The sequence below is a fragment of the Natator depressus genome, chromosome 1, assembly GCF_965152275.1.
Source record: "Natator depressus isolate rNatDep1 chromosome 1, rNatDep2.hap1, whole genome shotgun sequence".
Lineage (NCBI taxonomy): Eukaryota > Metazoa > Chordata > Testudines > Cheloniidae > Natator > Natator depressus.
This window is the reverse complement of record NC_134234.1, coordinates 82282184-82304129: the sequence shown is the minus strand read 5'-3', so window position 1 is coordinate 82304129 and position 21946 is coordinate 82282184. Positions and strand designations below refer to the sequence as shown.

At 42.3% G+C, this 21946-nt stretch overlaps 1 long non-coding RNA gene across 1 annotated transcript; it reads right to left on the bottom strand.

Annotated features, from left to right (window-relative positions):
- Window positions 1–4949: 4949 nt before the first annotated feature.
- Window positions 4950–21609, bottom strand: LOC141982342 (uncharacterized). The gene is made up of 3 exons (XR_012638035.1): window positions 21500–21609; window positions 8498–8678; window positions 4950–4996 (listed from the first exon to the last, which is right to left on the bottom strand). It is a non-coding gene; the product is annotated as an uncharacterized LOC141982342 (long non-coding RNA).
- Window positions 21610–21946: the final 337 nt, after the last annotated feature.

Below are 21946 nucleotides of genomic sequence, written 5' to 3'. Positions count from 1 at the left end.
TTCAGATAATTTGTCTCAGCTAATGAAGTCCATCAACAATGATTTACTAAATCTTATTGCATGAAAAAAGGAATAAGGGTTTTTGTTTTTTAAATACCTCTCCCAAGTGAAGATGAAAGACAGTAAATGGATCCTGGAGACAGAGAGAAATAAAACATGCCCTGCTGAACAGGCATTGCTGATAGAGTAGAAATTGAGTTAGAGACTGTCTTTAATCAGATCTGCAGCAGCCATTCAGTATTATGGCTCATAATGGACTTCATCTGAGGCTGGTAGATTATGTGTACACATTATGTAGGCAGGGATACTGCATTCAGACTGATTCAGAAATTTTTAAAATGATGCACAGAGACTCCTAGTCAGAATGAGAATAATGATGGAGGTTGTGTGGCTAAATCTCCACAAAAGATGTGCTATTAACAATTAATAATTCCCCTGTTCACTCCTGTTCTACCCAGGGGAGTACTTACACTTAAAGGGAATGATCACTTAAAACCACTTTTGATGATATATTGTAAAAGAATTACTCATTATATAACTTCTTACTTGGGCAGTTCTCTCAATGGCTGTATGAAAAAATGAAAAATCTATGACAATGGTATTCTGGAAAGTCACTCTCATGTTAGACCATTCTTTTAAAGACACAGTGACACAGTACTCTGTTATATCAGTGTACCCCCACTGACTTTAATAAGGTTGCAACAGTGTAATGGAGAGCTGAATTTGGCCCACTAGACTGGCTTTGTAAGCTCACTAGATAGCACTGATATACATTCCCAACACTAGTGCAATTCACTGACACAAAACTTTGTTAACGCAGAGTTAAGGTTATCCGGTGGTATCTTGTGCCCTTCCAGAATGGCAAATTCAGCAAAACTTGAATTATCTGAAAACCAGGAAGTAAAGATTTAAGGTTATTCAGATTTAAACTTCTGAAAACTAGGAAAATCAGAGTTAAGGTACATGTTCACACAACCTTAATTCTGCATCCTGGGGAGCTAGCAATAGCCACTGGGAATTAGCTGCATACATGCAACAGTGTTCAGTGTTTTGTATAGCTGTATTGAAATGATGGCAGGATTAGTTGGAGAAACTTGATAGAGCTGTGATTGTGATATGAGGCAATCTAAGTGGTCTTGCCTGTGATGGGACACATCCCCATCCAACTGATAGAAAGGCTAACAAGTACTCCTGCACCCAGCCAGTTCCAATTCGGTACACCTAACTGATCATGCTCCACCTGGAAAAGGAGAGATTAAAAAGGTGGGGGGAAGTTGACCCAGAAGGAGGAACTGCTAGTGAGCTTTAGTAGCCCAGCCTGAGGCAGTGGCTAGCTTTTCCTCTTCTTGTCCCTTGTTTGTGGACAGGCTGATACTACAAGCTTGATACAGGCGTGGGGCCCTGGGGAGCATTGCCAGGGATGAGAAGTAATTGGAGTCAGAAGGGACCCCAGGAGTGAGCTGTTGGCAGATCCCCCTATCTCCATCGTCCCAGGAGAAGACTGCGTTCTTGATTCCCAACTGGCCATTCACAATTTAAAACTATGCCATTTGGCTTGCAAGAATCAGAAGAAACTTTCCAGCACCTTATGAATTGAGTCCTTGGACCCCAACAGCACTATACTGCAGCTTACCTTGTTGACATTGTAATCTATAGCCATGTGTAGGAAGATCACTTATGTCACCTAAGTGTGGGGCTAATGTCCCTATAGGAGGTCAGCCTCACAGCTAACTCTGCCAAACGTAAGTTGGCCATGACAGAAGTGACTGATTTAGGGTATCAGGAAGGAGGAGGCCTTGTAAAACCAGTGCTAGATAAACTCCATGCCCCTCACTCTGAACCAGAAGATAAATATGCCATTTCTTGATGGGATATTATTGCCAGTTCATCCCCAACTTTGCACTGATTGCAAAGTTCATCGCCAACTTTGCACTGACCGATCTACTAAAAGACAAAGACACCAAAAAGGTCCAGTGGGATAACCGGTTCAATGAAGCTTTTAATTCTCTGAAGGCATGGCTCAGCCAGGCGCTTGTCCTTGCCACCTGGACTTCTTCCGAAAGTTGTTCTGTGTACAGACGCCTCCAACACTGGCCTGCAAGTGGTGCTCACACAAAACTTGGTCCTCTATTTAAGCAGAAAGTTGTTCCCCAGTGAGAAAGTGTATTCTATTATTGACAAAGAAGCTCTGGCAACAAAGTGGGCCATGGACTCCCTCAGGTATTACCTGCTGGGTAGTCCCTTTCCCCCAGTCACAGACCACAAGCTCTTGCAGTGGCTACATTGTATGAAAGACTCAAACCCCCAGATTATGTGCTGGTATCTAGCACTCCAGCCCTATAGCTTCTGGGTATAGCACCGAGCATGGAAAGAGCATACAAATGCAGATTTTGGTTTCCCAGGGAGATGGAGACTGGGGAGACACTTGAGCAAGAAACTTTCTGGTCTTGAGAAGGAGAGTATGTGATGGGACACACTCCCATCCCACTGATAGAAAGGCTAAGGGGCATTCCTGCACTCAGCCAGTGCCAACTAGGCACACTTGCAGAACACGCTCCACCTGGAGAAAGGGAGATTAAATCGGTGAAAGTTGCCACAGAGAAGTGGGGCAGTTTACCCAGGAGGAGAGGCTGCTAAGGACTGCTCGTGAGCTCCTGAAGCAAGAGGAGCCCAACCCAGGGTAGTGGCTGGCCTTTCCTTCCCCCCCCACCCTTGTTTGGGGATAGACTGACACTACAAGGCTGATATGGGTGAGGCATCCTGGAGGGCTGCTTCTAGCCAGCAAACTGTGGCAGGACTGGAGGGTGCCACCAGGGACTAGACGTAATTGGACTCACAAAGGAACCTTGGAGTGAGCTGAACCGCTGCCGGGAATTGAGAGATTTTCCAGAAGTGGTGACTCCCATCAGGGGCCCAGGGGTGAGAGACTATGGCCCAGCCCAGGCTAAGGGTTGATCCACTAGAGTGCCCTTTCAGGGAGGGTGTGAGCCCCTCTTCCTTTCCCTGCCTGCCCCCGCCATGTATGATCAAAGGAAAGAGGTGCATGTGTACCTTAATAGAGCCAGTATACTTCATGTCAGTGCTGAATTCTGTAGGTTGTGTCAGTAGCGGGCCACAGGGGTCTTCTCACCATGGGGACTGTTAGCAGAGAAGTGGGATATGAGTGAGAGTGGGCTGTGGGTTTAATGATGCATAAGTGAAAGAACAGTGTTCGATGGCATCCTGTACATAAGGGCGAGGGAGTTGTAAAAGTGGGTGAAGAGGTCATAATGTTTATCAGGTGTACTTTTGTTTCTGTGGAGCAGACTGTGTTTGAATAGGTAGCTCCTGTTCAGTTTAACTTACCTAAACACAAGAGTTGCCTTAGCAAGGAGAATGTGTTTGATTCTGTGCTACAGTGGTCATATGCCCTGCTCCTTGAGCGTTCTGCACTATCTGCAAAGAAGAGTGCAAATATGTTTGTTATGAGCATTTTAGGTCATCAGTCAAAGAAGGCAGAGTTAAGGTTGCATTGGCGTGTACCTTGACTCTGTATTTCCTGGTTTTCAGAGGTCTGAGTTTTGCTGACCTAGATGCTTTGGAAGGGCATGAGATGCCACCAGAAAACCGCAATTCTGCATTAACATGTTGATTATAGTAACTTTAAGCACATGAGAAAAGACTGGTATATTTCTCTCCTTCTTCACCTGCTTCCCTGCAAAATAACAACATTGTTTGCCTGTTTATTCTTATGTAGTGACCAGCATTGTAACTGATGACATAGAATCATAGAATCATAGAATATCAGGGTTGGAAGGGACCTTAGGAGGTCATCTAGTCCAACCCCCTGCTCAAAGCAGGACCAATCCCCAACTAAATCATCCCATACGGGTGCCAGGAGTGGAATATCAGACTGAATGCATGGAGAAAGTCAACTCAGATACTCAAGAACAGGCATTTGAAGGAGTAAAGAAAATGGTGTGGCACCAGTTCTAAAGCACTACTACCCTGCAGAGTAGATAGAGCTATAGTATGATGCCTCAGGAGGCCCCGGAGCAGTACAGGGGATATTCTCAGAGAGAAGAGGAGCTACAGGCTGTGCTATTTGGAATGGAACAATTGCATCAATTCACATCTGGGAAGAAGGCGGACATGCAGTCTAACCCCAAGCCATTTGAAAGCGTCACAAAGAAGCCACTGCCAAGTGCACCCAAGTAACTAAAATGCATGTTATTGAGACTCCAGTGCTATGACGCGAGGACAGTCACTACTGGTGGCAAATACACTGAACAGAGCATAGCTTTCAGAGTACAACAGAGACAGCTCATTGGGACAGGAGATTGACTCTGTCAACACGCTAAGATACATTCACATCTGTGATGGGAGACTCCAGACATTCCAACAAAGGACTGAACAGGATGGGGTGCTACAGACAAAACCATTTCATACTCCAGGGTTGGCCAGACTGCAAGGAGAAAATGCCACAGGAGGTTACCCTCTGCTGCCAGCTGAGGGATAAATTGTGTGTGCAAAATGGGATTTTGTTTAAAGGAGACCAAACAGTAATCCCAGCAGATTCAAGATCTGACATCATGAAACAGACACATGCTTCACCACTGTGTATAAAGGCATGCCTGAAACAAGCCGGGGAGTATCTACTGAGATGAATGGAGCAGTTCACACATCTCAGAGCTATTGTTACAGGCTGTATTCCTCTCTATGGGGTGTTCTTTATGTACATCTTGGAGGAACTACATCACACACCACTTGGATCTCTGTAACCCGTGGGTGAAAACCTGACTCTGTTGAAGTCAATGGAAAAACTCCCTTTGATTTCAGTGAGGCCAGGAGTTTGCCCCTTATTTTCACTATAAGATAAAATATGTCAAATCTGTCCCAAAGCTGAGTCAAGCCAAGGGAGTGCTTTAAAGGCCAAAGCAGAGTGTGGTTACAAGTTAGGATTAACTCACCCTTTCTTGCTTATAATGTAGTTGCTCCTCCACTGTACTGCAACAGCCTGAACATTTAAAGAAAAATGTTTTAGTATATATTTTTGTAACATTTTATCCGATGCTTTGAGGAATCATTACAGAGTGTCATAAACAAACTAGGGAAATGCAACCTGGATGGAGCTACTATAAGGTGGGTGCAAAACTGGTTGGAAAACCGTTCTGAGAGAGTAGTTATCAGTGGTTCACAGTCATGCTGGAAGGGCATAATGAGTGTGGTCCCGCAGGGATCAGTTCTGGGTCCGGTTCTGTTCAATATCTTCATCAATGATTTAGATAATGGCATACAGAGTACACTAATAAAGTTTGCAGATGATACCAAGCTGGGAGGAGTTGCAAGTGCTTTGGAGGATAGGATTAAAATTCAAAATGATCTGGACAAACTGGAGAAATGGTCTGAAGTAAAAGGGGTGAAATTCAATAAGGACAAATGCAAAGTACTCCATTTAGGAAGGAACAATCAGTTGCACACGTACAAAAGGGGAAATGACTGCTTAGGAAGGAGTACTACGGAAAGGGATTTGGTGGTCATAGCTAAATATGAGTCAACAGTGTAACACTGTTGCAAAAAAAGTGAACATCATTCTGGGATGTATTAGCAGGAGTGTTGCAAGTAAGACACGAGAAGTAATTCTTCCACTCTACTCTGGGCTGATTAGGCCTCAGCTGGAGTATTGTGTCCAGCTCTGGGCGCCACATTTCAGGAAAGATGTGAACAAATTGGAAAAAGTCCAGAGAAGAGCAACAAAAATGATTAAAGGTCTAGAAAACATGATCTATGAGGGAAGATTGAAAAAATTGGGTTTGTTTAGTCTGGAAAAGAGAAGACTGAGACATAACAGTTTTCAAGTACATAAAAAGTTGTTACAAGAAGGAGGGATAAAAATTGTTCTTCTTAACCTCTGAGGATAGGACAAGAAGCAATGGGCTTAAATTGCAGCAAGGGTGAGTTAGGTTGGACATTAGGAAAAACTTCCTAACTGTCAGGGTGGTTAAGCACTGGAATAAATTGCCTAGGGAGGTTGTAGAATCTCCATCATTGGAAATTTTTAAGAGCAGGTGAGACAACCACCGGTCAGGGATGGTCTAGATAATACTTAGTCCTGCCATGAATGCAGGGGACTGGACTAGATGACCTTTCAGTGTCCCTTCCAGTCCTATGATTCTAAAACAACTTCGAGGAAAATCCTGCCTGTATATGCACATTGGCAATCCCTCTGAAATCAAATGGAGTTAGGTTCGAGCAACCAAGGACAGGATTTGGCCTCAAAAGATCCAAGAGCATAATTTAGCTTTCACTGCATTAACTGCTCTGTGGAATTTTTATTTCTCAACATTTTATTAACCAGTCAGACTTTCTATATTTGAAAGCAGAAGGGAAGTTGCGTGTGGACTAATCAACAAAGCTTGCCAGATGTAAGCTTACCAAAGAGTTAGTCATGCAGCTAGTTCATATTCATAAGGAAACCATGGTACTGCTCTTTTTCGCAGTCACTTATACATACTTTAATAAACTATTCATCAGAGCTGATATCCTTCCATTTGTATGAAGCTTTGAGCAATACTTAGCAGACAATTAAAAAATCTCTTAACCACAGAAGCTGTTTTAATGTGTAGTAGACTAGTTCAGGATCACCAGTGCTAGAGATAGTGAGTACAACATAAAGGGCTTCTTGCAAGCTCTGATATAATGAACTTTGTCTATACTTATATAGACCAATTAGAGTGCATGTGTCATGCTATGCAGATTGCAGCTCCTGAAGCTTCATTTACTGGGAAGTCATTTAGGGGGACAGGGGAAGACTTCACTACCTGAATGTCCATTAAAAAATAATTGGTGTAGGGATATATTACTAGCCCCAACGTTTTAGTGATTTGAATAAAATTTCCCCCCTAAAAGTTGGCTCTCTAAAGAGACAGCGTACTGTTATGGATATTTACAAAACAGCTTCATAAATTAAACTTTTCAGATCAGGGACTCTCATTCTATTTTTTGTCCAACCTCTAACACAATGGGGCCACAATCCTAGCTGGGATCAGTGGGTGTGACTGTAATACAAATCCTAAATAATGAACAACTTTTGTTGTAAGCCAGAATATTTGTGCTGCTCAGCAACTCTGGACTCCATACAGTTTTCTTCAGTGATGTTTTATGAGAGTATTTCTGAACTTCTTATACAGAAATTGCACCCAAAGATTAATGGGATTGTACAAAACTGTTGGTTGTTTTTGCCCATTGTGCACAGGCTAAACCCCACTGTAGGAATGGCATCAGCTCCATTCAGTTCCCATATATTTCTTATGTAAAAAATGATCTAATCAAAAGTGGATTGACATTCCAGCCAGCCTTCTGCAGGGCTTTCAAAACAGGAGCATATGTTGTTCTGATACATATTATTTGCCAGAAAGGGTGTAATGAGTCATCATCTCAGCAATATTTTAATACCCCAATTAATCTTACAGGTCTTTCAATTGTTTTGCTGCTAATAAACCTGTTATATGTTTAAGTAAAATATTAATCTGATCAGTATTGCCAAAAAATGCTACTTCACCAACCTTGTGGGAGTGTTTCTGCCAGTTGGTAAGCCTAAACATATTTATAGCACTTAATGAGTGACCAATGAAAAGTTCCTGCATTTCAATCTATTTCTCTTTATTAGCCTTAATGCATGGTAGCAGCAAAACATTGCAATAATTACATTGTGTAACCCCCAAACCTAGAAAACCTCCCCCTGTTTTTGTGGATAAAAGGCCTGCTACAAAGATCGTTGAAATCACCAAAAGTGTCTCCATTGACTTAAATGAATCTTGAATCAGATCTAAAGTGAACAAACCTTTGATTTGTAGAAATAACACCTTTTCTCATGAGACAGCTCTTAAACAGTACATTATCAGTGTCTCAAGGGGCTTGCGGTGAGGGTGGAAGGTATAATTCTTCCGTGAAGAAAAGAAGGGGAAGATATTGTCTTTTACCCACCACTAGAATTACTATACAGAAACTTCTAACACCTGACTGATAGACATGTAATTTCTATGTGCTTGCTGAGCTGGAATCTTGAAAAGTAGTACATTTATTTATTCTGGCCTGATGAATACAGAAAATGTCTTAAATTTGAACTCTGACATTGCTGTCAGAGTTCACCAAATGGTCAATCAGATTTCAACCATTCAAGTGCCCTGACACACACATTAATTAGGGTGTAGGAGACCTCCAGTTTTGAGAAATGAAGGTCATCTGAGTTCAGTAAAACTGGTGAGCAAATAAACCGCAGGTAAAGACATTGACAGCAGTCTGCTAACAAGCAGATGTGGCTGTTACACAGGTACAGCTTTTATGTAATTCACAACTCAAAATCATTTAGGTATCTCTTGGGTTATTATAGGCTAAATCACACCTTCTCATCACGGTTTAGTCTTATTTTCAAAGTGTTGCACACACTGAGAACATTCTGGGTTTGAAGACAGATGATGGAAAGGGGAAAAGAAAGATAAAACCATCAACCACTTACTGTTGTAGGGGACAATATGGCATAGGTATGACCATGTGCCATCTTCATTTCCTAGCTCAAAATCAGATTATAATTTTACAGTCAGAGAGGTCACTGAGTTGCAGTACTTGGAATCTGGTGCCTATCACAAGTGTATTGAACAGTAAAATGCAAGATGGATCTGCTTGGTAGACTCTCTCACCTGGAACAGGAATAAGAACATCAAATGGCAAAGGAGACAGTAATTTGTACTACATCAGTATTTCTATAGAAAAATCTTTCTAGCTGGGGAAATCAGAAGACCAGTTTTTCAGATTTCATATTAATTATTTAGCTATACAGGCAAATAAACCAGTTCCCCCAAGCGGTATGTGTGCATGCATACACTCAGAGAAACAAAATTGTTTGTTTTTTTTCTGATTTTTGTGAAAATTTTGCATTTTTTACAACCAAAAAACAAAAGCAAAACAAAAAAACCAACCAACCCCCCCAAAAAAAACTAACCAGAAAGTTTCCCCCTCCCAACTCCCATTTTTGGTTGTTTGGGGGTTTTGAAAACTAAAAGAAAAATAAACCCTTTTTGTTCTGTTTAGCTCACGGAAGCTTATGCTCAAATAAATTGGTTAGTCTCTAAGGTGCCACTAGTACTCCTTTTCATTTTTGTTCTGTCATCAAAAAACTAAAGTTCTAAAGAAATTCAAATTTTCAGTGAAAAAAAATTTTTTTTTTTAGAAAGAGGCCATTTTTCGTGATTTGAGAATCTTTGAAAACTTACATCAATGTTCAGGCGCACAGAAAATTGCAGATGCCTCTGCTTTGGATGCTGGGGTAAGTTGGAAAGTCTGTTGGTCTGCTACATAGAAACAGTCTGAGCTAAAGATGAATTCCTCAGAAAAAGCCCAATGTAGTTGCAAATGGCCACAGTTGGGGTTTGTTGTAGTCATTTAGATGGAATATAGGGGCTAAAGGTGTTAACATGACCCTGTCACTGTCTAACATTAAACAGTGTTAAACAAGGTTCAGGGCTTGGGTATACAGAGACCTCAAGCATACTTAGCTCCATGGCAAACACACCATTAAAAATCCCTTTAACCTTTTATTAAAGATACAGAAAAGAAGGAAAAGCAGCTGAAGCATTTGAAATGTAAAGTATTAAATGAGGCTTTCATTTTAACAACATCCCCTTTTCCACTTCCCATTAGTAGTAGATATTTTTTTGGAGGAAAACCACCCTGTTTTTTGACCGTCTCTTGGATGGTAATAAGTGTCCTTTGGGGGAACAGAGAAGAAGGGAATTGAGCTGAGCAGGAGCTGTTGTCATTGCTGCTGTTAAAGTCTGATCCCATGTCATCTCAGGTGGTGGCTGGGATTCAGCTGGAGCTGGGAGGGTTGGCATTGTCATCGGGATCCCTCTCACTGGCCCAAGGTAGTCAGACCATCCCTCAGGAAGAGGACATAGAATGTCCAGGTTCTCAGGAAAGGGTGAGGGAGGCAGCCATAATGGTAAAGCTTACTTCTGTCTGTTTTTCTATCTATTTTTTTTCTCCCAAAGTCTCTTTCTTTTAGGAACCCAAAAAGGGAGGTGATGGTTGGAATAACCCATCCTGTCATTATCTTGACCACCAATTAGGCCTGATATCTGACACACCAAGTTTGTTTAATTAACTTGTGGCTGCACATCTGCTGTTTTTAACAAGTATAATTTCAACACAGTCCTAGAGTCATATTGGTAGGCCCTGTTGTATAGACTAATTCAGTCTGTCTCCCTTTCACACCTTTTCCCATCCACATTTGTTATTGTAGGTTATTGTGACATTTTATGAAGTTTCACTTACAGTTTAGCTCACAATTAAAGTAAATTTGTAGACACAATTATCACAACAAGGCCTAAATAAAAGGCTACCTTAAATCACAATCAAATGAGAAATAAAATCCAAACACACCTGTGATACGCTGCACCCTATATTCACCATAGTGATATGATTATGATATGATTATGACATAATTATGATGCATCTTGTACAAAATATGTCAGGTGAGGTGTCATTGGAAAAGTTATGCTGAATATGATTATCCTATTTATATGTATGTATCATTTTTGTATCTGGAGTTATAAATATTGACTATGCATCTGTATTTCAAATCTGCTTGCTCCTGGGTAACACCCACAAAGCTTTACATCCAGCCTAGCCAGCACCTGTGGATGCTTCAGTCAGCATATGAATAATGGCTGCCATTACTCATCGAAGCATGCAAGGGCATGTGACTACATAATGTGATCCTGGACTCCATTTTAATGCCTGTATTTTTCCACAAACTGTATTGGGGGGGCTTGGCTTGAAACAAAGAAGTTCCCTCCACATGGAAGAAACTATAAAAGGGGGAAGTGACATCATCACTGGGCCTCACTCACCTACAACACAGAACCTGAAAACACCTAAGGAACAAAGATTGAACTGGGGAAGTGCTGGTCCCAGGCTGGAAGGGAGGATTCCTGCTTTTGTATGCAAATGATAACCTGCTTATACTATCTAACTGGGTGAGACACTGCTTGATTCAAATCCTAACTAGTGTGTAAGACTTAGATTGTGTTTTTTATTTAATTTCTTGTGTAATCTGCTTTGATCTGTACGCTTGTTACTTATAATCACTTAAAATCCACCTTTCTGTAGTTAATAAATCTATTTTATATTTTTACCTGAAACAGTGTGGTTTGCTTGAAGTGCATGGGGAATCTGCTCAGGAACAGGGGTGTAGCCTTTTATTTTATTTAAAGTGAATTTGGTAATGTGGTATTATGCCACCATGGGTTCAGCTATGGAGGCTACAGTTTCAAACTTAACTGAGTGGAAGTTACCTCTGCTACTTGATTCAGAGTTAGAGTCTCTAGGAACTAATAAAGACCAATGGTAGTGACCACATAGACATTCACAAGTACAAGGTCTAGACTGTTTTACAAGTTTTATTAAAGTTACAATTAAAGTAATGATTACCCAAGTATATAGAAATTCTATACAGACCTATGCACAAGTTACAAATATAGTTATACTTACATCCTTAACAACAGTGTTAGGGTCTGATGGGTCTCAAAGCTTGATCATCATTAGAGGGATGGTTCCTGCTGGAGTCTCCCATAGGGAGTTCAGTTTTCTAATTCTGGGCATCCCCTTTTTATAATGTAATTCTGTTTATACCTGCATTCTGTGCATGTCCATAAAAGTGTACCCTCTTTTCTCTTATTGGTCTTTGTCCCCTGGAAACGTAAGGGACCTCAATTTTCTGTAGGCTGTGTAAGTTCCCTTTATTCTCATTAGAATTGATGCACAACCTGTATCCTGTGGTTAAGACACATGTTGGAGACAGATGTGTCTTTACAGTATTTTTTATGATCTAATATTATTCTTCTGGGTAATATTTGGCAACCTTACCAGTTGGTACCTCTTTTCCCGTAATCTTAGGGCATTGGGTTATTTTCTGGTCACTTATGTCATCATTTCTTGGCTCCAAGGCCTAAAATAGATAAGCTAGAGTCTTGTAGGCCTCAACCTACAGGTTCTTCCATTTCAACTTGTCTTAATCATGTCTAATACTTTGATCAATATTTAGAGGAACCATCTTATACTTTTATAATCCTACAATTCATTCTTATTGTACAATGAATATACATGATATTACATATTGTTAATCATAGCATCACACAATAAATGGATAATAAACTAAAATAATTGGCTACAGGGGCTAGTGCATTGTCCTCTTCACATCGGGGGGGGGGGAGGGAAAGGGGGATGGACTGGGTAATAATCTTTACTGGTCAGGCTTTTAACCAGGGCAGGACGGTACAGTTCAGGGGTGCAAGGGTAGCGAGCTGTGGGGAATTGGCTGGAGCCTCTCTATTGTTAGTTCATGAGTGGCTGAGGAGAAGCATTCAGGTAACAGCAGCTGGGTGTGTCCTTGCCTGCATGAGTGTCTGTGTGCATACACGTTCTGGAGGGTATTGTAGCTTGTCACAGCAGCACAGTGTGAGAGGGAGCCCAGGCTGGTGAGATGGAGGGCTCAGTGGTACCATAGTTACAGGTTTAACCCTGGGGTGGCCCGTCACAACATCATCTTGCTTTCATTTTGAAAATAAATTCAGGAAGAGAATTTAGTGAGCTTTTGATCTGCATAACAGAATCTCGAGCACTAATTAAACTATTATCCTGCCGTGTTTTTGTTTAGTTTGGAAATTTTGCTATGTGGAATCCCATGTAGAATTTTGAGGCAGGGCAGACTATGTTATTAGAAAAAACACTTATTCACTCACTTGCAAAATCTATATTTAATAAAGGGTCCACTTTCAATCAGAGGCAACGTGTGAGGGGGCATGCAGGGTCACATGCCCCCATCCCCAATTTGCTGCTTGGTTTGTATGGAGCATGCTCACATGGACTGAATATGTTCAGTAACATCTGCTGAAGCCAATGCCTTTACTGTGTCCCCCCACTATTGGCAGACATGGTCATCTCTGCTTTCTGTCAATACAGAATTGTAACACAATTGACATATGCCTCCAGCCAGCAGCCTTCAGGAGCTAAAACTGAGTATCTAGATTTTGGAGATTATCTCTCTATCACTACTTGGAATGAAATGGAATTCAACATAAATCTTTCTTTATATAGCTGCATTTACTTTCTCCTTTTGCCCACATTGGGATTTTTTAAATTGTCCTTTTTTGCCGGTTCTTGTGGATCTAATCATAGATATTAGAGTGCATTTTAGCATAGGCATTGTTCAGGTGTTTTGTTGGCTGCCTGTTTATTTTTTTAATTAGATCAAATACCAAAATGTATGCAGACCAAGTTCTGCATCTCTGATGCTCAGTGACCAAGGACACCAATGGCTGAGCTTCTATGCAGGATTTTCAGTAGGACTGGTGGAAGTTGGATACATAAATGCTTTCTGAATGTTTTGATTTTTTGTCCCTGTGTTTCTAGAATTATGTAGCTATGAATTTTGCAGTTCTGATGGCTACTATTAAAGCAAGAATTGAGAAATACTGCTTTTTCTTGAACTTGCATCTGATTTGTTGGAAGTAAGGGAATGTTGTTGCTGTTAACTTTTCTTCAATTCTCTTTTGCTGTGTAAGACTGATGCTTCTAATCAGAAATTCCCGAGATATTTTCTTCTGCTATTTTCCCCACTATTCTTATGGAGGTTGTTCAAAAAAACCCCATTCCTCTGGTCTCAAGTTGAGCACAGCCATTAAATAGTAAGCCTAATTTGTTTCCTCATAAGGCTGCCTTAAGCTATAAGAAACCACCGGCCAGGCAGAGGAAGGAGGCCAGGAGGCAATAGGCTGATGTCCCAAAATCCATACAATGGATGTTTCCCCACAATCCCAAGCAAGCTGGAAGGAAAAGAAACCCACAGCTATTACAACCCATCAGCTGTCTGCAGTGATCACATGAAAAATACTATACAATATGGTTAAAGGCTGTGCAGGAAGATTTGATGGGATAGCCTAATTTTGGCAATTAATTGATCTTCGACTACTAGCAGTAGATATGCCCAATGGCCTGTGATGGGATGTTAGATGGGGTGGGATCTGAGTTACTACAGAGAATTCTTTCCTGGGTGTCTGACTGGTGAGTCTTGCCCACATGCTCAGGGTTTAGCTGATTGCCATATTTGGGGTCGGGAAGGAATTTTCCCCCAGGGCAGATTGGCAGAGGCCCTGGGTTTTTTTTGCCTTCCTCTGCAGCATGGGGCACGGGTCACTTGCTGGAGGATTCTCTGCACCTTGAAGTCTTTAAACCATGATTTGAGGATTTCAATAGCTCAGACATAAGCTAGGGGTTTGTTACTGGAGTGGGTGGGTGAGATTCCATGTCCTGTGTTGTGCAGGAGGTCAGACTAGACGATCATAATTGTCCCTTCTGACCTTTAAGTCTATGATTCTGTGATTCTATGATTTGCATTGGAAATCTTCAGTAGAAAGATCAGTGATAGTATTTTTGTTAGAGGGAATCATAGAATCATAGAATATCAGGGTTGGAAGGGACCCCAGAAGGTCATCTAGTCCAACCCCCTGCTCGAAGCAGGACCAATTCCCAGTTAAATCATCCCAGCCAGGGCTTTGTCAAGCCTGACCTTAAAAACCTCTAAGGAAGGAGATTCTACCACCTCCCTAGGTAACGCATTCCAGTGTTTCACCACCCTCTTAGTGAAAAAGTTTTTCCTAATATCCAATCTAAACCTCCCCCATTGCAACTTGAGACCATTACTCCTCGTTCTGTCATCTGCTACCATTGAGAACAGTCTAGAGCCATCCTCTTTGGAACCCCCTTTCAGGTAGTTGAAAGCAGCTATCAAATCCCCCCTCATTCTTCTCTTCTGCAGACTAAACAATCCCAGCTCCCTCAGCCTCTCTTCATAAGTCATGTGCTCTAGACCCCTAATCATTTTTGTTGCCCTTCGCTGGACTCTCTCCAATTTATCCACATCCTTCTTGTAGTGTGGGGCCCAAAACTGGACACAGTACTCCAGATGAGGCCTCACCAGTGTCGAATAGAGGGGAACGATCACATCCCTCGATCTGCTCGCTATGCCCCTACTTATACATCCCAAAATGCCATTGGCCTTCTTGGCAACAAGGGCACACTGTTGACTCATATCCAGCTTCTCGTCCACTGTCACCCCTAGGTCCTTTTCCGCAGAACTGCTGCCTAGCCATTCGGTCCCTAGTCTGTAGCGGTGCATTGGATTCTTCCATCCTAAGTGCAGGACCCTGCACTTATCCTTATTGAACCTCATCAGATTTCTTTTGGCCCAATCCTCCAATTTGTCTAGGTCCTTCTGTATCCTATCCCTCCCCTCCAGCGTATCTACCACTCCTCCCAGTTTAGTATCATCTGCAAATTTGCTGAGAGTGCAATCCACACCATCCTCCAGATCATTTATGAAGATATTGAACAAAACCGGCCCCAGGACCGACCCCTGGGGCACTCCACTTGACACCGGCTGCCAACTAGACATGGAGCCATTGATCACTACCCGTTGAGCCCGACAATCTAGCCAGCTTTCTACCCACCTTATAGTGCATTCATCTAGCCCATACTTCCTTAACTTGCTGACAAGAATACTGTGGGAGACCGTGTCAAAAGCTTTGCTAAAGTCAAGAAACAATACATCCACTGCTTTCCCTTCATCCACAGAACCAGTAATCTCATCATAAAAGGCGATTAGATTAGTCAGGCATGACCTTCCCTTGGTGAATCCATGCTGACTGTTCCTGATCACTTTCCTCTCATGTAAGTGCTTCAGGATTGATTCTTTGAGGACCTGCTCCATGATTTTTCCAGGGACTGAGGTGAGGCTGACTGGCCTGTAGTTCCCAGGATCCTCCTTCTTCCCTTTTTTAAAGATTGGCACTACATTAGCCTTTTTCCAGTCATCCGGGACTTCCCCCGTTCGCCACGAGTTTTCAAAGATAACGGCCAAGGGCTCTGCAATCACAGCCGCCAATTCCTTCAGCACTCTCGGATGTAACTCGTCCGGCCCCATGGACTTGTGCACGTCCAGCTTTTCTAAATAGTCCCTAACCACCTCTATCTCCACAGAGGGCTGGCCATCTCTTCCCCATTCTGTGATGCCCAGCGCAGCAGTCTGGGAGAGTGGCAGCATCCTACATTGTGTGGATGACAAATGAAAGCAAAGATCAGTGTATACCTGAATTTAGTTGCCAATGCCCTGGTCCACCCTGATGCTGACTCACTTTTCTTTGTCTGTCCTCCATCTTTCAGTCTCCACCCTTGTTACACCCTAGGACATCTGCAAACTCCGTTGACATTAGTGACAGGGCTGTACAGTGATAAATAGGTGTTTTATGAGGCTACAAGGCCAGTATAAAGCACTAAGATCTGTGTCTACCCAGAGTTATTCATGGTGAACTGTGCTTTCAAGTTTTGGATTATCTTTGAACATTTTGGACTGTAGCCATGCCCATTTTAAACGCAGGGCCAAAGTCCTGTTAGAATGGTCTCCTGTTGATTTCATCTGGAGTGCACATGACAGAAAGCTACATCATAAACATTCTGGATTGTGGATTGTCCCAAAAAAGACAAGATTTATGGGGTAGGGGAAAAATTACCTTTATTTCTTCTCAATGGATTGCATCTGTACTAGAAGGAGTTAAATACAGCCTGCCAATGAGTTCTGGGCGCTGTGCCATTTTGGGAACTCTGTGTGCAATAGCTAATAACAGTACAGCTCTCACATAATGGAGAAAATACAGCAGTTTTTTGCAACAGTTGTCTTAGGAGCAGTTAATGTTCAGAAGAGAGGAAAAGAATAGGGAGGCAGACCTGATCAGAGATTAAGGGAATTGGGAAGACAAACTGGGCTGTAGCTCCCTGAATTAATCTGTCAGGTGCAGGGGTTTATAACCACAAACACTGTGAGCAGGAAGTTACTTTGTGTCAGGACTAGTGCTTACATGCTAGGGCTATAATCAGCCATTATGGATGATACTGGTAATCTTTAAGGACACTCACTGTAAGGCATCCTCCAGTGCTGGTTGCTACTGTTCAGCAGAGAGTATAGGGTGGGACGTAAATGCTTACATGGCAAATTGCAGGCAATATTTTCAAAAACAGAACACTCAATTGACAGAGCCCCTGGCACTTGGGCAAATCTCCATAAATTTGTATAACTGAAATATTATAATGATTATTTAGCAAACGCAAATAAGAATCCTGCATCCCAACAGGGATTATTACATTCTGACAGCTTGCACTCAACCAATGTAGGTGTCATTTGCTGTCAGATCATGTGCATCTTCTCCTGAGGGTATTCTGCAACAGCTTTGTCAGCCCAAATCCAAAAAAGGAAGGCTACTTTTAGTCATGCAGAGGTCAGGTATGGTTAACGGAAGATATGCCTTCCTTTTAAGGGATAAATTTGGTGATGTGGAAGCTGCCTACAAAGGGTGGGATGAATGTGGTGGGAGGGCACTGGAGGGTTGTGGTGATATGAAGAAGAAGAACACTGCAGAGATGTTCAGAAGGCAGCAGCTGACTGAATTGAGGCTGGAGAAAGCAGTTCAGAACAGACTGAGACTTTCACATTCACTCTGAAAGGAGATAGTGACGCTTCAAGCCATCCCTGTGGAAGCAATGTATGGGACAGGGCACTGCACTAGACACTGCTTTCATGAGTCAGTGGGCAGCATGTGTATGCACAGGAATTATTGTAGGGTTCCAGAGCAATTTTGCACTACATGCTATGGCCATGTCTTGAGCTGGTGTAAATGAACATCATTCCAGAAACTTATCCCAATATACTCCACTTGAGCATCTGGCTCTGCTATATTCCAGTAGTCCCTCCCCTTATGCCTTACAGCTCCACTGTTATACCACTGGAGACAACTTAGCTTGAGTTCTGATTATTCATGAAAAATTACCACCTCAGACACAGACAGCTCATAGAATCATAGAATATCAGGGTTGGAAGGGACCTCAGGGAGGTCATCTAGTCCAACCCCCTGCTCAAAGCAGGACCAATCCCCAAGTTTTGCCCCAGATCCCAAATGGCCCCCCTCAAGGATTGAACTCACAACCCTGGGTTTAGCAGGCCAATGCTCAAACCACTGAGCTATCCCTCCCCCCTCATCCTCAACTGCTTTTTTCCTCCCTGCTACTGCCACCCACATTTGAGCATCAGCCACGATTCCTGCTTTGTATAGGTGTAAGCAGATGTTCAGCCCAGTTACTGGTGTCCTTGGTTACATAACGGTTTGCCTCATCCTGTGAGGATGGGATTTGTGACAGTTTCCTTTTATCCTTACTTTGCCAGAAACAACCAGGCTGGAGCATCCTACCAAGACAGTATCAGCCAGCAAAAGTGAGGTCCTCCAAAGGGACTCACCATCTAGCCATTGAGGCATCTGTGGAGGATGACATAGGGATGAGTCATTGGAGTCCTCTCCTGACACCTACAACCCTCCATCTCTGTGTGCAGGACCAATATCAGGAGAGCCTAGGCCAGCAGGAACAGCCCAGCAGGGCCCAGAACCTTCTCCAAAAGGTTTAATGAACACAGAGGAGATGCTGCTGTTCAGCAACTGTGAGGTTCTACAGGAATGAAAGCAGTAAAGCAAAAGGCTGGCCCCAAAAGCAGCTGGCACTCATTAGGAAAATGGTGAATGGGGCCCTTGAGAGTGCAGAGCATCAGAATGAGGTGGCCAGCTTCCTACACACTGCAGCAGACCCCCTGGCTAGTGCAGCTGATTTCCTGATGAATTTTGCAAAAAAAACCAACCCAGACTTCCCTTAGCAAAGTCAGTCATCTGCTGACTCAGACAGATGATCTCAGTGCTGATTTCCAAACTCCTTTCTTTGCGTCCTCATCACAAAATGAACCCTAAACTTCAGCAGCAGTGGGAAAACCAGCTTCGCCACTCCAGCCTGCAAGAGGTGTCTGCACATATCTGGGCACCTGGCTGGGAAGTGGAACTGTCCATGAGATCACCAAGACGCAGGGCAGAGAGCTGCAGCTACAGAAATGAGCCCCTCTCATTCCCCTGGTCCCTTCTAAGGGTCTAACCAAACCTCACTGAAGTCAACAGAAAATCTCCCTACCTTCAATGACTTCAATGGGCTTTGGATCGGGCCATATACTTGTTGATGAGGTTGTACCCTCCACCCCACCACCATTCTTGTTGAGTCCTCTGCCCCTCTTCACTTTCTTGGACAAAGTACTTTTTTGCAGCATAGAACATTGTGTAGCATAGTATCTACACATTGCTGCGCTAGCTTTTTCCCTCCATTGGCAGGTCTCTTCGGGAGTTCCATATAGAGAACTTCTGCACACTTAACAGGTACCCATAAGAAGAGCACTCCTGAGCCCAACCACATAGAAGTGTCACGGATTGTTCTACCTTCTCAGTACATACATCCAACTATGTAACCCTCACCCAGTTATAAAAATCTCTGCTGGGTGCCCAAATCCTTAAGTCACGGCCACAATGCACAAAAATATAAGTGCCCACAATCAAGAGAGACTTCCAATGGAATCTTTCCTTTGATTTGGATTGCCTCTCAAATGTGCATGTCCACTTTGCATGAAGTTAGTGTCCCCTCTTGAAAATTCTTTAGAGAAATTGCTTTCACCTATGTATCTGATTGAAGACCTGTTTAGCTATTAAGACATCTAAGCAGCTGTTAAAATTGCAGCCAAATAATGGACAAACATCAGTCTCTTTTCTCCATACCTGGAAGCCAGGGGCCTGTGTTGTATGTAAATTGTGTAGCCCTTTGTTCTCAGCAGAACATAAACTCAAGCTGGTCTCTTATCTCAGACAATGGAAAAAAAGACCCCATTTGCCTCCAGCATAGGGAAGTTGGTTGCTGGGTTTTGGCTAGAAGCAGGACAGATCCAGGTGATACTGAGCACTTTCCAGGAATAGAAATAGACCCATTGATACGAAATCTAATGTTTGCAGGCTTCAGATGACATGGCTTGCCTGCTCTCCCTAAGAGCAACAAAACCTTATTCCTGGTGGAAAATATCCTGTTCTTGGAAGAATTCTGAAAATTCTCGCAGAAGAGAGAGAGAGAGAGAGAGAGACCATTTCTTTGTTCTTCCTAATAGCCCTAATTCAGTCAGCTCTTGCATGCTGGTAATATATGTTTCTCTGAAGTGACCCAGCATCTGGCACCAACATCTTCTGTTACAATTGTTATAATGAAAACACAAGGACAGCAAGGGATACGTTTAAAAATGCAGCTCTTAATTTGCAGCCACAAGATCTGCCTATTGTGCTTGAGCCAAAGCCCACTGAGGTGATGTCAATAGGCTTTGGAGCAAGCCCATCATAAACAAATAGGTAAGTGTATGTGCATATACAGGTGCATATATAGGTGCAAAACAAATAGGTGCTCACACTCCTGGTTATTGTAGCTTGAAAATATCCCTTCTGAATTTGCAGACAGGTAAGTTAATGCTTAAAATATGGATTTGCTCATGCAGGTGTGTAGTCTCTGGGTGCGGTATAAATGCCTACTCTTGCAGCTTTGAAAAAAAGTTGTATGTTTTTTGCTGTAAAATGGTACAAATCACAGATGACTCAAGATAGGTTCATTAGAAACGCAATACAGGTTTTGTCTTCATGAATAAAACTGATACAAAATCTACTGAGAGGTTATCTTTTTCAAACAGCCAGATACCACAGTGAATAATTTAGCTCTCGACCCTCAAGTGTTGCAGGAATAGCTCTCCTGCTGAAATACACAAGTGACAGAGGACATTTTTATCTCATTTTTAGGATACATTGAATCATCTAGGCTAACTTTTAAAGGACTGGCAAAAGTTAATGCTGAAAGAGGCAGTTTTCTAATAAAGGTTAAAAAGGCCCACTTTTGGACAGTCTCTTAAGATAGGCTGTGGCCTAACAGGTGTGGTCTCTTATACAAGTAATATGGGGTTTGGTTTTTAGGTGATTCCTTTATTCAATTCTGATGAAACGGAGGTAGGTAACTGGGTGTTTTTCCCTCCATCACCAGTTCAGAAATCATCAATAATTGGGCTATGTTTTCTTTTTTAAAAATCCACTTCTACTTGGATTTAAAAAAAAAGATTTTTGGAAGGTGCCCAGAAGAGGACCCTGCCATGTGCACCCAGTAAATACAAGTCAGTTTATAATGATGATTAGTTCCTCTTTAGTATGCAGCTGCTCCACTCTGCTTTTCTCTAGAAAAAAATGTAGGCCTGTTTGACTGACAGCCAGCTAGTTGCCATACAGTTCACAATTCACATTTACAAGCAATACAATACTAAAAACTTCAACAATATTAACATGCATTTTACTACCAACTAAATTAACTTTAAGTTCCCATTAATAGCTGTTATTAAAGTGAATCTAATCCACATGTTTTAGTTGCTGACACAGAACCCTTCTCTAGTACAATTCCCGCCCTTATATACATTTTTGCTTTCTTTGCCTTTTAATAAAAAAATCTGAAAGGCACAAATTGTACACTTCCTTACCTAATGTAAACACAAAAGACTTTTGCTTTAGAAACCAATGTAGGAGAACAGCTGTGCTGCTGATCTGCTCAGAGCTCCTATTGAGTCTGCAGCTGCTTCTCTGTCTGCAGAAAGCTTGTGCAGGCTGGCTTGATTGACAGCCAGCTAGATAACAAAATGGAAGAGAAGAGCAGACACAGACGTAAGTCAGAAGTACCTTAGAGCTATGAAAACCAGTGCTCCAGATTCATATTTTAATCTTGAGCTGTGAAAATCCTGTAGTCAAAAACCTGAAATCTCTTTCAAGTAATCTTGAACCTCTGTCCCAGGTTTCCCCCAAAACCCAAAGGAACTAATTAAAACCAGAAATTCCACAAAGCTCGGCTTAGCAGTGTGACCAGTCACACCAGTAGGAAAGAAAGTTATGCTGAACCAATGGACTTTTACACAGCAATGAATTGTAAAGTT